Here is a 19212-nt window from a genome sequence, read left to right on the forward strand (position 1 = left end):
AAGGCAGTTTCATTTAACCAGCTGATTTTAAATTGCTCCTTGGGGCAGATTTTGTAAAACTTCTTTGATATTTTATGGTTCTACAGTTTTATGAGCACCATAAATGCCAGAAACCTTAGAAATGGCATAGCATTTCAACAGGAACATCTTTTCTTAGAATCAGGGTGAAGCTAAGTTACTCACTTCTGAAATCTATTAACAGTCTCACTCCAGTTTAAATTTCACCAGGCTATCTAACATGGTCATTGGTTTAGTGTAACATTACCCTGAGTACTTTTATTATAGATCTTCATTACTTAAATGTTCCTTTTTTTCTTGAGCAAATAATCTATGACTTACACGGAGTATAGCACTTTCAGGTGTCTGTCTACTAAATTAAAACTTTAGCAATACATCTATGAGCACAGTGAAGTTACTCTTCAGAAGGCACTAATCACACAAGTTTTGAGGATTGATAACCTAAGGAGACAGCATTTAATTTTTTTTTTGTACCAGGATACCAAGTAATTTAAAAAATTAAAATTTTTTAACACTGGGGTATAAGAAAGGCCAGTAGTTAAATGTGAACATCAGATAACACAGGTAGAATAGAATGGACCCAAGTGGCTGTCTCTAACGTGTTCTGGTATATTTAATGTTTCATAACTAAAAGCCCTTAGAAAAAGATATTAAAAGGGCAAAATTTTTATTCTTATTCTTGAAAAAAATAACCAAGATTCTGCTATTTTCCACATTTTAAAAAAGTTATTTTAATCAAGTTCCTTTTTCTACATCCTATATTTTTAAAGGAATTATAGCAAGGCAAGTGATCATAATAGACACTATGTTCTTTATTATAAGTGAAATCAATCCAGCTGAGCTCTTAAGGACTTTTCAGTTCTTCTGGTTTTGATGAGAGGGCAAAAATTGATTATCCTAAACCTAAATATTGCTACACAGGACAAGAAAACAGTCTCCAGATAACCCTGCAATGCTTTTGCCAAATTTAACTTTTAAAACATGATAAAGATTTCACAAATACATTATTGCAGTTTGCATAAGTGGAAAGCTCTCACAAAAGACTGAAGAGAGAACCATTTTAACCTCAAGAATAAAGCTATTAATATCTGTATCCAAGATTCCAAATAAATAATATACAAGATAAAACAGCACTAGTGGAGATAGTAACACATATTTCAGATTAGCTTTCAAGATCTAGATGTTTAAAGAGTAAAAATAATGAACTGGACCCACATTCTATAAATTCCAAAAAAGTTATTTCCACCATTAGTCAATATAAGTACAATAGAGCAATGGGAAGGGGTGCTTTTAAGTTGATAACACAAAATTATTTGTCCTTATATACATTGAAGCAATGTGTAGCTTTCCATTTTGCATTAGTGAAGCAGAGAAATAAGGAGTAACACACAAGATAGTGGATATTGTCTAGCCTTTTTCTACTTGTCCAGAAACATATGACTGAAGTGTCATAATTATAAATTGATAAATATTAGCTAAATATTTTTCAAAAGTGCAAGACAATAAAAAGTGTTTGTAGGTGAGTAATAACAATACTAGCAACCATAATCGCAAACAAAGGCAATAACAATGCCTATATCTATTGAGAGGCAGGCATTAAGAATTAACTATCTCATTTAATCACCTGAGTAACTACAGAGCAATATTATTGTCATCACATAATGGGTTCATCTTGCCTGCTCTCCAGAAAAAAGCCAATGCACTAAGAAAAGCAGATTTGTGCAGCACAGAAAGAGTTTAATTAACACAGGCTAGCCAAGCATTAGACTGAGTTTATTAGGTAAATCAGCCTCCCTGAGAACTCAGAGGCCAGGGTTTTACGGATAATTTGGTGGTCAAGGGGGCTAGGGAATGGGTGCTGCTGATTGGTTGAGCATGAAGGCATAGGGGTGTGGAAAATGGTCCTCATATGCTGAATTAGCCTCTGGATGGGGACCACAGGGTCAGCTGAGTCATGAGTCACACGTCTGGGGGGTGTAGTCAGTCAGTCTCCAGAATGCAGAAGTCTAAAAAATATCTCCAAAGACCGATCTCATGTTCTACAACAGTGAAGTATCTATAGGATTAATTGGAGAAGTCACAAATTTTGTGACCTCTGGCCACAAGACTCCCCAACTGTAAGGGATTATAGAAAAGCAAGCTAGGGAACAATGGTTAATCATCCTTCAAATATGCCTACATTTTAGCAGAATTCAGGTCCCTCCCATAATCCTAACCTTGTGGCTTTTCATTAGTTTTACAAAGGCAGTTTAAATCCCTGAACAAGGAGGGGTCAGTTTTAGAGAGGTACTGTTGTCACCCTTGCTTTAAAGTTAAATGATAAAATCAATTCCTCCTATGGTTAGCTTGGTTTAGGCTACGAATTAGTGAGGACAGCCAGCCTGTGAGGCTAGAAGCAAGATGCAGTCAGCCATGCTAGACTTCTTTGTGGTCATACTCTTTGCAAAGGTGGTTTCATTATTAACCACATTTTACAGATAAAATCAATAGGTTGAATAACATACTCACACTGATAAAGCTGGTAAGTGACTGTAGTCAAGATTACACCATGAGCCAGTTTTATTATAACTTCTTTTTAATCTAAGCACACCAAACTGATTTTTTTTATGTTAGCATTTGTATCAGGCACACAAGGTATTTTCCTAATTAATTTGATAAGTACACAAACCTGTGAGATAAGCAATAATTATTCTTCTTATTTCAGAAATGATACAAGAGAGATTTAATAAGTTTGAACTGATAGACACTGCCACAAAACTGGTGATAACCTGAGATAGGGTTTATATTCAGGCTTTCTGATTCCAAATATAATGTTGTTCCAAATATTCCACCATAAAGAATGCTTTAGAAAAATGGTTCTCAACTTTTCTTTAATACACCTATTGTAATGCAAAGGCCTAGGACCACCATGATAGAAACAAAAGATACAAATTGTTTTATAAAATACTTTTTTACTTGCTGACATTTTGATAATATATTTACTATTTGTGACAGCATTTTGTGATATAAAACTCACAATAGTGTTGGTAATGCTTCTTATTGCTATGACTTTAAGGTGTTGTATATTCTAATATATAGTTCCATACTTAACTATGTAATAATACCATTAAGTATTTCTTATAATAATGTAGAATATTCTCAATAGTTGAATGCTTATATGTTAGTTATAAGATAAAGTACAAAAATAAGTACAATTATTTATAAGATATGTTATTATAGCTATAAGATATAATATTTATTATATCTTATAAATAATTGTACTTACTTTTTGTTTCATCTTATAATTTATCATGTTTAGTATTGATATCCCCATTTCACAAAATTGTTTTAAAACAATTTAAAATTATGATTTAAACATCATGCTATACTATCAAAGACTATAAATATGTGTGTGTGCATGCACATGTGTATGTATGTGTATGAATATGTATATGTATATAGAAATTATGCTTCACTAGAAAAAACTTGGAAAGGGTGATAACTAAAACAAAGAATGTAAACTTCAAAGGAAAAGTGGGTAGCTATTCAAGAGTAGCAATATTAGCCTTGCTGAATAGAGATAAGCAAAAGATGCAATAGAAGATTGTGTAGCATGAAACTCCATTTATTAAATCTACTGATTTACAACTCAGTCTATGCTTATTTGCAGAATATGACTCTTACTATCAGGGTCCAAATCCAGCTTACTTGAATCTTCATTCATTCTCAGGAACCAATCTCTCTTTCCTCCTAGGATCATAATTTCCAGCCACCTGCTAAACATAGCATCAATTTGCTTGGTGTGATCATATTTTGTAGCACAATGTATTTCATCACTACTTTTCTAAAAATATCATTTTATCACATAAACATTTTGACCTAGAGAAATATTTTACACAGTATAGTGTTTCTCCCATGATACAAAGTCAATTAATGGTAAAATATGATTAAATTAGTAGAAATTTGCTTTGCAACTCACTTTGCAATAGTTGCCATTTAAAAGAAATACTTGAGATGCTGAAATTTTCTAATTATACATAATATATAATATAAAAATACATTTTATATACTGTAAATGCGCATATATGTAAGAAACAAGAAATATGGAGAATACTTATGACAAAACTTGACTAAAAGTCATAAATTTAAGATAAACTTATTTAAAAATCTATTTTTTACCAAATTATAGATTTGATATAATTTTTCTTACATTTTCAGGCAAACTAGTAGGAAAGTGCTGATAGAGTGGAAGAAATTTTAAAATGTTTATGTTATTTTGATAAAATAGAGTCAAGAATATCCAGATACATTTTAAACAAGAAGAGTTGTGCCCTATTAGTCATCAAAATGTATAAAGTGAGGAAACAGCAGGACCTAGACTGAACTCCTGGTGTTTCAGTAACATTAACAATGTTCCTTTGGCAGGTATGCTAACTTTTGCTTTTGACTCAATAGGCAATGAGCGATTCACAAGTTTATGCTTTATTGTGAGAAATTTACACTCACATAATCAAACATTCACAATACAATTATTAAAGGCAATAGTTAGGGTGTAATGAACCACAGCAGAGGCTCAGGAGACCAGTCCACTTAGAGAGGAACTCAAGCAAGTATGGCAGTCTCTCCTGGGTGCTGATCAGTGGTAGGCAAAGCTGCTCTTCTGTGGGCAGTCCTTCCCACAGTCAGGAGAAAGCTTTCAGATTTCTCACAGGCCAAGATTCCAAAATCCCCTCCGAAATTCCCTGTCCCTTGTTCTTTTATGATTCTCCACAGGTGTGCTCACTGTCTCACTGTTCTTATTTCAGTCCCTGGGTCTCAACTGGCATTGAGCCACAGCAGGTGTTATCTCATCACCTTGGTCTATTATACATATGCTTATCATGGGGAGTAGGCACACCACATGGCCATAAGAGAAGCAAGAGAGAGATGGGGGAGATGCCACCCACTTTTCAATGACCAGATCTTGCAAGAAGTCACTCACTATCTGGAGGACAGCACCAAGGAGATAATTTTAAACCATTCATGGGAAATCCGCTCTCATGATCAAATCACCTTCCACCAGGCCCCACTTCCAACATTGGGGATACAATTGACCATAAGATTTGGATGGAGACACAAATCTAAACCATATCAGCCATTAAAAAGTCCTGTAAGCTTTCCAAGAGTAGATATTCTTAAGAGAAAAAGGGAAAGGAGGGAAATACGATATATCCCGATATATAAGTAGATACACCTATATGTTTATTTAATCTGGATACATAGATTTTGATCTGGACTCTTCAACCAGGATATTAAAAGTTCAGGCTCACTGTCCTAGATACTGCTGTATCTAGAAAATAATGTACATATAGTAATTGTACATCACTGACAGTGCAGTGACAGCACAATGTCTTTTTATCTGTAAAATGTCAGTCTGTATAAAAACAACATTCAGTTGCCAATACTTTAGCGTTTATCTTCCTTAATGTAAAATTAATATTTCAAAGTAAACTAATTGCACTTGACATTAACTAACAAAAACATCTTGTCCTTTCAAGTGACTTAGAAATAAAAGGGTGTTCAAGAGCAATCCAGCTATGAGTAAATGCTAATTGGACTGATAGCAATTTATGAAATTTTTACATGAAATGGGTGATTGAATTGATTCTTCCTATGCATGAGGATGGAATACTTTTTCATTTGTTTGTGTCCTCTCTTATTTCCTTGAATGGTGGTTTGTAGTTCTACTTGAAGAGGTCCTTCACCTCCCTTGTTAGCTGTCTTCCTAGGTATTTTATTTGTTTTATTCCGAATCAATATCATGAAAATGGTCATGCTGCCCAAAGTAGTTTATAGATTCCATGCTATTCCCATCAAACTACCATTGACATTCTTCACAGAATTAGAATAACTGTTTTACATTTTATATGGAATCAAAGAATATCCCGTATATCCAACACAATCCTAAGCAAAAAGAACAAAGCTGGAGGCATCATGCTGCATGACTTCTAACTATAATACAAGGCTACAGTAACAAAAATAACATGGTGCTGGTACCAAATTAGATATACAGACCAATAGAGCAAACAGAGACCTCAGAAATAACACCAAATATCTTCAAGCATCTGATCTTTGACAAACTTGACAAAAACAAGCAACAGGAATAGGATCTCCTATTCAGTACATGGTTCTGGGAAAACTGGCTAGCCATATGCAGAAAACAGAAGGTGGACCCCTTCCTTACACCTTATACAAAAATTAACACAAAATGGATTAAATACTTAAATGTGAAACCCCAAACCATAAAAACTCTAGAAGAAAACCTAGGCAGTACCATTCAGGACACAGGCATGGGCAAAAACTTCATGACAAAAATGCCAAAAGCAATTACAACAAAAGCCAAACTTGACAAACTTGATCTAATTAAACTAAAGAGCTTCTGCACAACAAAGAAACTAGCATCAGAATGAACAGGCAACCTACAGAATGGGAGAAAATTTTTGTAATCTACTCATCTGACAATGGTCTAATATCCAGAATATCAAAGGCCTTTTCTGCATTTATTGAGATAATCATGTGTTTTTTAAACTTGGTTCTCTTTATCTGATGGATTAAGTTTATTGATTTGCATATGTTGAACTAGCCTTGCATCCCAGGGATGAAGTAGACTTGATCATGGTGGATGAGCTTTTTGATGTGCTGCTGGATTTGGTTTGTTAGTATTTTATTGAGGATTTTCACATCGATGTTCATCAGTAATATTGGCCTGAAGTTTTCTTTTCTTGTTGTGTCTTTTCCCAGTTTTGGTATTAGGATGATGCTGTCTTCATAAAATGAGTTAGGGAGGAGTCCCTCCTTTTCAATTATTTGGAATAGTTTCAGAAGGAATGGTACCAGCTCATCATTGTATTTCTGGTAGAATTCAGCTGTGAATCCGTCTGGTCCTGTGCTTTTTCTTGGTTGGTAGGCTATTAATTACTGCCTCAATTTCAGAGCTCGTTATTGGTCTATTCGGGGATTCAATTTCTTACTGGTTTAGTCTTGGTAGGGTGTATGCATCCAGGAATTTATTCATTTTTTCTAGATTTTCTACTTCATTTGTTTAGAGGTGTTTATAGTATTCTCCGATGATTGTTTGTGTTTCTGTGGGGTCAGTGGTGATATCCCCTTTATCATTTTTGAGAGTCTATTTGATTCTTCTCTCTCTTCTTTATTAGTCTAGCTAGCAGTCTATTTTTGTTAACTTATTCAAAATCTATCTCTTGGATTCATTGATTTTTTGGAGGCTTTTTCGTGTCTCTATCTCCTTCTGTTCTTCTCAGGTCTTAGTTTTTCTTGTCTTCTGCTAGCTTTTGTATTAGTTTGCTCTTGTCTCTCTATCTGTTTTAATTATGATGCTAGGGTGTCGATTTGAGATCTTTCGAGCTTTTTGATGGGGCATTTAGTGCTACAAATGTCCCTCTTAACACTGCTTTAGGTGTGTCCCAGAGATTCTAATACGCTGTCTTTTTGTTCTCAATTATTTCAAAGAACTTCTTGATTTCTGCCTTCATTATTTACCCAGGAGTTATTCAGGAGCAGGTTGTTTAAATTCCACAAAATTGTGTGGTTTTGACTGACTTTCTTAATCCTGATTTCTAATTTGATTGCACTGTGGTCTGACAGACAGTTTGCTATGATTTCAGTACATTTGCATTTGCAGAGACATGTTTTATTTTCAATTATCTGGTCAATTTTGGAATAAGTGCCATGTGGCACTGGGAAGAATATATATTCTATTGATTTGGGGTACAGAGTTCTGTATACATCTACTAGGTCCACTTGATCCAGAGCTGAGTTCAAGTCCTGAATATCCTTGTTAATTTTCTGTCTCATTGATCTGTCTAATATTGACAGTGGGGTGTTAAAGTCTCCCACTGTTATTGTGTAGGAGTCTAAGTCTCTTTGTAGGTCTCCAAAAATTTGTTGGATGAATCTGGGTGCTCCTATATTGGGTGTATACATATTTAGAATAGTTAGCTCTTCTTGTTTAATTGTTCCCTTGACCATTATTTAATGCCTTTTTTTGTCTTTTTTTATCTTTGTTGGTTTAAAATCGGTTTTGTCAGAGAATAGGATTACAACCCCTGCTTTCTATTATTATTATTATTATTATTATTATTATTATTATTATTATTATTTTGCTTACCATTTGCTTGGAAATTTTCCTCCATCTCTTTATTTTGAGCCTGTATTTGTGTTTGTATGTAAGATGGGTCTCCTGAATATAGCGCAACAATTGTTCTTGCCTCTTTATCAGATTTGCCAGTCTGTGTCTTTTAATTGGGGTATTCTGCCCATTTACACTAGAGGTTAGTATTGTTATACTTGAATTTAATGCTGTCATCATGATGCTATTTGGTTATTTTGCACAGTAGTTGTACAGTTGCTTCATAGTGACATTGGTCTTTATATTTTGGTGTGTTTTTGCAGTGGCTGGTATTGGTTTTCTCTTTCCATATTTAGTGTTTCTTTCAGGAGTTCTTGCAGGGTAGGCATGGTGGCAATGAAATTCCTCAGCATTTGCTTGTCTGGAAAGGATTTTATTTCTCCGTTGCTTATGAAGCTTAGTGTAGTTGGATATGAAATTCTGGGTTGAAAACACTTTTTTAAGAATGTTGAATATTGGCCCCCAGTCTTTTCTGGCTTGTAGAGTTTCTGCTGAGAGGTCTGCTATTAGTCTGATGGACTTCCCTTTTTATGTGAAATGGCCTTTCTCTCTGGCTGCCCTGAACAATTTTTCCCTCATTTCAACCTTGGAGAATCTGATCATTTTGTGTCCTGGGGTTGATCTTCTCATGGAGTATCTTAATGGTGTTCTCTATATTTCCTGAATTTGCATGTTGGCCTGTCTTGCTATGTTGGGGATGTTCTCCTGGGTAATATCCTGAAGTGTGTTTTCCAGCTTGTTTCCATTTTCCCTGTCTCCCTCTGGTACTCCAGTCAATTGTAGGTTCAGTCTTTTTATGAAGTCCTACATTTCGTGGAGGTTTGTTCATTCCTTTTCATTCTTTTTTCTCTATTCTTGTCTGCAAGTCTTACTGCAGTAAGGTCTTCAGATTCTGATATTTTTACTTCCACTCAGTCTACTCAGCTGTTGATACTTGTGTATGCTTCACAAAGTTCTCAAGCTGTGATTTTCATCTCCATCAGGTCATTTATGTTCATCTCAGAACTGATTATTCTAGTTAGAAATTCCTCTAACCTTTTATCAAGGTTCTTAGTTTCTTGGCATTGGGTTAGAACATGCTCTTTTAGCTCAGTGTAGTTTTTTATTACCCATCTTCTGTCAGTTGGTCCATGTGATCCCTTATCCAGTTCTGCACCCTTAATGGAGAGACACTGCTATCATTTGGAGAAGAGGCACTGTGACCTTTTGGGTTTTCAGTATATTTTTGTTGATTCTTTCTCATCTTCATGAGTTTGTCTGGTTTCAGTCTTCGAGGTTGTCAACACTTAGGGTTTTCGTGGGGGCCTTTTTGTTGTTATTGTTGTTGTTGTTGTTGTTGTTGTTGATGATGATGATGCTGTTGTTGTTGCTATCTGCTTGTTTTTCTTTCAATAGTCAGGTCCCTCTTCTGTAGGGCTGCTGCAGTTTGCTGGGGGTTCACTTCAGGCCCTATTCATCTGATTCTTTCCAGTGCCTGGAGATGTCACTCAAGGAGGCTGGACAGCAGCAAAATGGATGCCTACTCTTTCTTCTAGGACCTCTGACCTCGAGGGCCACCAACCTGATGCCAGTAGGATTGCTCCGGTATAGGCTGTCTGACAACCCCTGTAGGAGGGTCTCACCCAGTTGGGTGGCACGGGGAGCAGAACCTGTTTAATGAAACACTTTGTCCCTTAGTTGAGAGGGTGTGTTTCGCTGGGGGCAAATCCACTTGTCTGGACTGCCCAGATTCCTGAGAACTACCAGGAGGTGATCCACAGAGACTGCAGCCACCCCTTCCCCTAGGAGCTCAGGCCCAGGGAGATCGGAATTCTGTCTCTGAGCCTCTGGCTGGAGTTATTGGAGACCCTGCAGGGAAGCCCCGCCTACTGAGGAAGGATGGGTCAGGGCTAGACCTGAAGAGGCACTCCAGCTGCAGACTGCCACAGCTGGTGTGTTGGGCTGTGGGGACAAGCCTTGGGACCAAGCCGTCCAGCAGCAGAAAAGCACAGCCTGGAGCTATAGAAATGTGTGCCACCCTTTCCTCATCCAGGGATCTTAGCATGTTAAGCAGCTCCAACTCCCAGTGCTGGCTGCTGCCCCTCCCCCAAGGATCTCAAAAGGCTTAGACAGCAGGCAACCGCAGCCAGTGCTGGTTGCCCCTCCCCCTGGGGAGTTGGCTAGGGGGAAGGGGCTCTCCTCTGTATGGCTCTCAGTTGGGCTGCTGCACCACACTGCTCTTCCTTCTCTCCATGGGTCACGTCAGACTGTAGTCAATTTTAATGAGAGAACCTGGATGCCTTGGTTGCCGCGAAGGATTCACATGCTTATTATGTTTTTATTCTGTGGGAACTTCTGAAGGGTGCTGCTTCTAGTCAGTCATCTTGGCTCCATCCCCAAGCTTCTTCCTTTATAAAGACCTCCTCACAAACCCTCAACCTCACTACCCATCTATGTATTTGGGTTCATGGACAGATGCAGGGGAATTTTCAGATCTGAAAATCTTCCAAATAGAATAGTCTCCACTAAAATCTGGACAGACTTCAGACTTTATGCACAATTTAAACAAATATTCAAACAACAATATGGAATTTTCTGATTTTCTTTGATTAAAAAAAGAGAAAATATCTCTTTTTCCCTTGCATGTAGGAAATTACCTATATCAGCTTCTTATTGCTGCTATAACAAATCACCACAAATTTAGTGGCTTAAAAATGTGAATGTGTTGTTTTATAGTTCTTGTGGTCAGAAGTTCAAAGCAAGTCTCACCAGGCTAAGATGTCATCAGGGCTGCATTCCTTTCTGGAGACTCTAGCGGAGAATCAATACCCTTGTCTTTTCTGGTCTCTGGAGTCTGCCTATATACCTTGGTTCATGGTCCCCCCATCTTAAGTCTTCAAGGTCAGCAACGTTGCATTCTCTAACTCTTCTCCCATAGTCACATACCCTCTGACCAGAATCAGGGAGGGCTCTCTCCATTTTTAAGTGCTAGTGTGATTGTGGCCACCTGGGTAATCCAGGATTATCTCTCATCTTAATTTTCTTAATCTTAAATGCTTCTGCAGAGTCCCTTTTGCCATGCAAAAGAACATATTCATAGGTTCCAGGGAATAGGGTGTGGAAATTTTATTTATTTATTTAAATGGGGAATCATGGTTCTGTCGAAACTTTTTTTAAAAACTATATTTCTTGAAAATTGTTTTTGCTGCTTATAAATCAGAAACATCCAGGGAACTTCTGCATACTTCACAGATTTTCTTTCACTCTAAAATGTGTACATGGCAAAGGAATAAAGAGTACTTCAGAATATGACCCTAAGAAACCCAGTTATCTGCCATCACTGTTCTTGGAGAAGATAAAAATTATTTTGGTACCATTCTAATCTCAAGCTAGTGTTTCTCAAGGACAGAAATTACGTATAGAACCATAGATGAATGTGACTCTGGGAAATGTAGTTTCAAAACCTCCAACCCATGTTAAAAAATAAAAAGAGAGAGAAAGAATAGAAAAATAGAGAGATAAATACTCATTACTGTAAGAAAGCATATCCCTAGCAATTGAAATAAATTTAAATCACTAATATGAATATAAGTCAAGCCTCAAACTGTAAATTTAAGAAATGATATTTATTTCCGTTATGTTTGCAATATAAAATGTTTCAGGTGTTAAGTGGTTAATGTGCAGCAAATTTTTAAAATATCAGTGTAGATAGACAGCGTGTGTGCATATATATATATATATATATATATATAAAATATATATAGTATGTGTGTATGTGTGTTTGTGCTTATCAATTTCTTTTAAATAACCCATATTTGTGAAGCTTTGTTTTTGAGAACTATACTTCCTTGAGGAATTGTGGCATAAACAATGCTATGAATTTACCAAACCATTTCATTTTCCTAGACATAGAACTAAGCTGTAGTTTTGAACCACATTGCATCTTGGTGGGCTAATGTCTTTAATTCTCAAGATTAGAAGGTAAACAAGATGTATTATTTCTTGTCTGAATTACATTTAGTAAGTGAAAGTGATATTTGCGTATTGTTTTTACCTTTCATGACAAGTTACAGACCCATTTGTTCATATAGGACAGTTTCAAAAGGGAGGAGGGCTGCTTAACCTGAATTTGACTTTAAATGAAAGAAAAATAAAAGTTTTTATTCTTAAATCATTACTAGTTGAGAAATTTACCCGATACCACATGGTAGCTTATTCTTTTCTGACTATAGTAGAAATATTTTCAGATTTTTAAGCAATAAATAGTACAGACATATGTTGATTGGTAACAAATATATTTAACACTTGCCATTTCACACACTTTCTATATTTTTCTCTTTACTTTCTATTTTGTGCAGGACATTGTGCTAAGCACCAATGTACCATATTAGAAACTGACCTCTCAGAAATTACACATTTTTGTAATCACCTAATATAACACTGCCCTGGTGCTGTGGCATTATGTATTTTACACATATGATTAGCTAAGACATTTGTCATGGGAACCTCACAGTTTCAAAAGAAATGATTTACTAATTCCTTCAGTATGAATGTTAGAGTGGCAAGATCATAATCCTCATTTTATAGATAGTTCTATGGAAGCACAGAGAGATTAAAATATTGTCTAACAATGATGACTGAAGAGGATCTAAGTCCCCACTTCTGATCCTCACACGCTTTCTATTTGTCACCTTGTATATGTTCTTTCTCTGGTATACATTTGATATCTTGGAAATGAGAGAAAATCATCTCCCGTGGGAGCAAAATGACATTGATAAACTTGGCAGAAATTTGACTGCCATTTCTGCAATTTGAAAGACTTTTTCTTCCTGACACAGAAAATGAAATAGCAAAAAGTGAAAAAAAAAAAAAATTAAAAGAATATTTCTTCAAAGTGAAATAATGTTTTATTTTAAAAATTAGAAGAATCATAAGAAACATAGGGTCATCAAAATTACTAAGAAGAAAAGAGAATTTTCTTTTTTCACTCTCCTTTTTAAAAAAGTAAACAAATGTGAGTTGTCTCTAAAGGCATAATTAACTGAGATGGAAAAAGTAACACTGAACCAAACTAAAAGTAGGTCAGCTCATTTGGGGTTCTTGGCTGCACAAGCTCTGACAGCTGGCTGAATATTTCTATATATATATAGAAGATACACGGGTTCTAGTGATTTATTGGTCTTTCTTTTCCTCATGCACGTTATAGAAAAACATAGAAAAGAAAACCTATAGTTTTTCCTTCTTGCTCAGGAAAAACCTACATTGGGGACTTGAGTGTAATTATGAAATTGAGTTAGCTATACCCAACTGCACAAAACACATTGCTAATTACATTCAAGCACAGAGGAACTATGATTGATGAAATAAAGTTTTGGTACTTTCTGGCCCTACAGATATTTTATGTAAATTTTACTTCATATTCATATATCAATTAATTTGTATACTTTAAAAATTAAATATATATTTTCTCCTCACTACACACCCATAAACAAACAAGTAAATATTTACATTCTTTCATTTAAAAAATTCTTTTAAAATTTTGCAAGCAATGAAATTCTAGGAAAGTCAAAATGCCCCTCTTTCAGACACTAGAAAATCTTACCCTACTTGATTCATGAGACTCATTTGTCCCATTTCAAGGACATACAGAACAATTCATCACACATGCCTCTTTAAGTAACCAATTGTGCACACTGTCTGTTGGGGAAAGCATGCTTAATTGTATCCTCCATTCTGGCAAACCCAATCCTGTACCCAAAATATATTGGAAATCTTTTTGTCTTTGAAGCTTGGCTTACAAATTTTGAGTATTTTTCACTATGCCTGCTATTCTATTCTCAAGTCCTCCTTCTTCCAAGAACCTTTACAATCCACTTCTATTTTGAAGGGTTTCTCTTCTTTTTCTTGTTTCATATCACTCTTTGCAGAGCCAGTTTCATATGAAACTACCACTTCTTCACAATATCATTTCTACCTCAAACCTCTGAAAATTGGCTTCTATTCCTACAACCCCAACAATGACATCAATAAACTTATTTGCTAAGTCCAACAAAAAATATGGCCCATATATTACTTAAATTTAGCCAGAGGTGAGACTATTATACTTTCTCATTCATTACTCTTTCACCTTACATGGTTTCCAATAAATTGCATTTTGAATCATCCTTCTTTACCTTTGTTCAGAGCTCTTATACCCCAGACAATTTATCCAGAAAAGCTGCAAATCATGATTTTTTTTTCACATTTCCTAACACTTGCTGAAAGTTTTATGTGAAAACTATAGGCTGGTGACTATTAGATTTATATATTTAAATATACACACATACATAAACTTAGTCCTTAACCATCATTACCTTATATACATATCAAGCTCAACATGTTAATACTTGAGTTTATATTTGTTAAAAAAACTAAAATTTTTCATAGTGAAGTTGTTAAGTGTATGAACTTCATGATCAGTCACACCAGATTTAAATTCTAGCTTTGCCACTAATGAGTATAATCCCATAATACCTGCTTCATACTGTTGCAATTTTATGAAAATTAAAGAAGTACATACCAGACAGCATATAGGAAATGCTTAAATATGTTATTGTTGCTAATATAATTTTTAAACAAATTATATCCTGTTTAATTTTCCCTCTAAATGTCTTTGAAATCTATCACATTTTGTCAGTCTCACTAATATTGCTTTAGTCTAAGTCCTTATAATTTCTTGCTAGTATTGCTGAAATAGACCTCTAATAGGTTCCAAACCTTTCCAATTCCGTTCTTCAAATACCATTAAAATAGCCTTCTGAAAAAACAAAATTAGTCATAATACTTCTGTATCTAAGATCATTCGTGATTCTGCTTATATTTACTAAGTACTTTTAAACTTCTGAGTAAAGCAGTCAATGTCTTTTCCTACTTCTCCAGGCTTACCTCTCATCATTATACCTCTTGCATTCTATGCTACAACCATATTCTGTCAGTTTTAGTATTCCTGATGGATCATTCTCACTGTCACGTTTAGACCGTTTTACATAAAGCACTTCTATCCTGCCTCAAGTTTATCTTGGTTTGCATAGCACATTACTATCTTACTTCAAAATTCAGACAAGGCCACCACTCAAGCTTTCCCTGACCCTCAGACTAAATTTCTTGTTCCCTTTTCTGTACTTCAGTAGTATTCTGAGCATTTCTCTATTGGAGTGCATAATAATCTGGTGCATCATAGGCAGCAAGGGATGACAGAGCATACAAGTGATATAGAATCCAAGAGTCATCAATTTTAATCTAAGGTCTTTGAGGGTAAGAATTATATTTTAGACTTTCTTTTATTCTTTATGGGATATAAGTCAATAATAATTTATTATTCCTTATACATTGCTGTTTTTAAGTCATTCTTTCTTTCTTTTTTTTCATGAAAAACGAGATCTAGCAGGTAGCAACAGTGATATGACCTGTGATGATATCATGCTTAGGAAGTGGTCTTGTTGAGGGGTGGGAGAGTCCTGTTCCTCCCAAGAGTAGTATAGCATTGCCTTACAGTGTTTGTCTCACTACCATTAATTCTCCTAATCACAAACAGTACTACATTGAACAGGATCAACCAAAAATTGTAGAATAGTTGCTTGTCTTGGTGAACTAAAGACTTAGGTCAATAAGAATATTCACAAACTTAAATACACATCAATTTTGTTAGATTCTTCAAAAATCTATTTTGATATTCTATCTAACTGACACAAGCCAGTTTTTAATTCTGGCTCTAGCAAGACTTAAGTAGTATTAAAGAAAATAACCAAAATATTCCAAAAAGTCGCAAAAAAGTTTACAAGTAGGTTTACTGTTATTAAATTCCTCATCAGAGATCTCCTAAGCCTTATGTCTACATTCTGGGAAAACAAACAAACAAACCAACAAAAAACAGTTGAAGTATAGCAAGTAAGGAAAGAATTGGGGCAGTTTTTGGCAGTAGCATCACAAAGGATCTGTCTGAATAAGCAAGAAATTGCCCAAAAACTAATTCAAAATTTCAAATGGCCTTTGTTTTTTAAAGGAATTATCCAAAGGTCAATTGTCCTTAGTATTGTCCAAAGGTCTCAGATATTACATTCATATGGTGCAAAATAGGATACTTTTCATGCCCTTACTACAGAAAATAAAATTATTTTGAAGGACATTTTAAGAAAATATGTCCCTATATGTATTTAAACTTCCCAAAGGTTTAAGATCTAAAGTGACCATGAAAATTGTATTGTCCATTACAGATATTCAAGACATTCTTTAACTCACTTGTCAGCAAACTATGACGCATAGAACAAATATGGTTCATCACTCGTTTTTATAAATAAATTCTACTAGATTACAGACATGCCCATTTATCTGCATTGTCTGTGGTTGCTTTTGCACTATGATCAAACGATTAGTGGTTGCTAAAGAGATCACAAGACCCCCAAAGCCTGAAAAACATTTCAGTGGAAGTACTATCTGGCACGTAGAAGAAAAAAAATGTGCTGAGCCCTATTGAAACTCTTCTAATAATTTATATCTGATCAAATTATAAAAAAGTCTTCCCAAACCACAACACTGAGCTACTATTGATGTACAAACATTTTGAAATGGACACACACATATACAATAAATATATATATATATACACACACACACAAATATGTATATAATATTTTTAAATATAGACAAATCTAACAATTTTTACCATGAAATAAAAAATCTTCATGTTTCTTTGTATGACATTGAGAAAAGCCACATGAGATATTCAGGAACTGATACCCTTTGGATAGACATGACAGGGCTGTCTTAGCTTATAAAATTAAGAAGCTAATATTTGGTAAGTGCAAGAAAAGCATTAGATAATTTAGCCCATTAATTTTTTTAAATAGATATGGAATAAGAAAATTTAGGAGGCTAGGAAAAAGGAAAATGAGATAGGGGACAATATCAGACCAAGATGGAGTAACAACAGATCCTGAACCTGAAGAATGACAGTACATTTTAGTTTGCAAAAACTTTAAAAAAATGGATAAAATATAAGCAGTAATAGATCTCAATAAGGTATGTATCAGACAGAAAAGCACTATGATCCTTAAGAGGTAAACTACAAAGGTTAAGGTCATCAATTTTTGCAGCTTGCTGCCTGAATAGAGTCTTGTGATTATTGCACAGGATGAACAAATCCAGGCCAAGCTTAGCAGTCTTCATGAGTGCCGGAATGAGGCTGGGCTTTTGTGGAAGATAAGGCAGCTAGTCATACAGTAGAGGACGGAAGGGGAGCGCTACATAGGAGAGAACTCTAGAGAACTTTACAGGTTCTTCTTTGAGTATTCAGCTTAATACTGATCAGCTCATGTGCGTGAGGCAACTACCCAAGGTTGCAGAAAAGAAAACCCCAAGAGGATTAAAGAGGAAACTCTTGGAGCTCACCAAAAGCACCACTAATGGCTATTCTCGCTAGCCAAAGTAGAACTTTCATAATTCATTAACATTGGGTAAAATATTCAGAAGGGTATAGCTTGGTAGTAGAGAAAAACTAGAACTAGACCAAAAGCTGCTCAGGTCCCACCTAAAAATGCTTAAAAGCAAAACTCTAAGACATTAGAATATTTTCAAATAACTCGATGTTCCAGAATAAAGCTCAAAAATATTTAGATAAACACAATACCCAAACTCCAAGAAAGTGAAATTCAAAATGCCTGATGACTAAAAAATATTTCAAGGCCTTATAAAAGCTGAAATGTCAATTCATAAGAAGAAAACAAAAGATATGGATATTAAGCAGTTATTAAAAATACTTTTCCATGTTAAAAATTAGAGAAAAGGTGGTACATGCTAAATATAGGTATAGAAAATATGTATAAAGTCCCAAATCAAACTTTTGATTATAGAATTTATAATGTCTGTGATGAAAAGTACTCTAGATGGGGTTAATGCTGATTAGATATTGTGGAAGAAAATATTAATAAAGACACTGGACTATAACCTATCTAAAATGACATGCAGAAAGAAAAAGACTTAGAAACAAGAGCATCAGAAGTGGAGGAGCTACACAAACTATTTAAATAAACAACAATAAAAAATTCCCAAATTTTATAAGAAGTACAAATCTATAGACCTCAGAAGTTAAATAAATTGCAAGCAGAAGATAAATGAGGAAAACTAAATAAAGGCACATATTAATCAAATTTCTTGAAATTGGTGATTTAGAGAAAATATTAAAAGAAGTCCAAAGAAACAAAGACACATTATATACAGAGGAGTTATATTAAGAAACACAACTGATTTCTGATTGGAAGACAGTGGAGCTATGTATTCAAAGCACTGAAAAAATAGGTCAACCTGGAAATCCCTATGAATCAAGAAGTATGATTCAATAATACTGAGGAAAAAATGATATTTAGACACACAAAAGCTGAAAGTATTCGTCTTTGGCCATACCAAACTAAAAGAAATGATACAGGCAGTCTTTAAGCAGAAGAAAAATAATACCAAATAAAATACGAGCTAAATAAAGGAATGAAGAACATCACAAATAGTAACAGGGGATAAATATAAAGACTTTTTCCATATTATTTAATTTTTAAAAAATATAATTATTTAAAGGAAAAAGACAATGTACTGCATGGTTTTTCACATAGGTAGAAGTATAATGAATGACTATAATAGCTGAAAGTCAGGAAATATATTGTTTTAAGATTCTTATACTGTACATATAGTGGTATGATATCATATGAAGGTAGACTGTGATAAAATATATGAGATAAGCAATCAACAAAATATAACAATAAAAACTTAGAGATATAAACTACGACGTCAAAACAGGAAATCAAATAAAAATATAAAAATTAGGCATTAAACATAAAAATTCTTTTGTATAAACAAAAGAAATCAGAAAAAGAAGGAAAAGAAAACAGAATAGATGAGAGAGATGAAAAACAAAAAGAACATAGACTTAAATCCAATTATTTCAATGATTACATTAAATATAAAGAATTAACATACCTCATTTGAAAGGCAAATACTTTGATAATGAATATAAATGCAAGACC

The sequence above is a fragment of the Hylobates moloch genome, unplaced genomic scaffold (genome assembly GCF_009828535.3).
Source record: "Hylobates moloch isolate HMO894 unplaced genomic scaffold, HMol_V3 SCAFFOLD_19, whole genome shotgun sequence".
NCBI lineage: Eukaryota > Metazoa > Chordata > Mammalia > Primates > Hylobatidae > Hylobates > Hylobates moloch.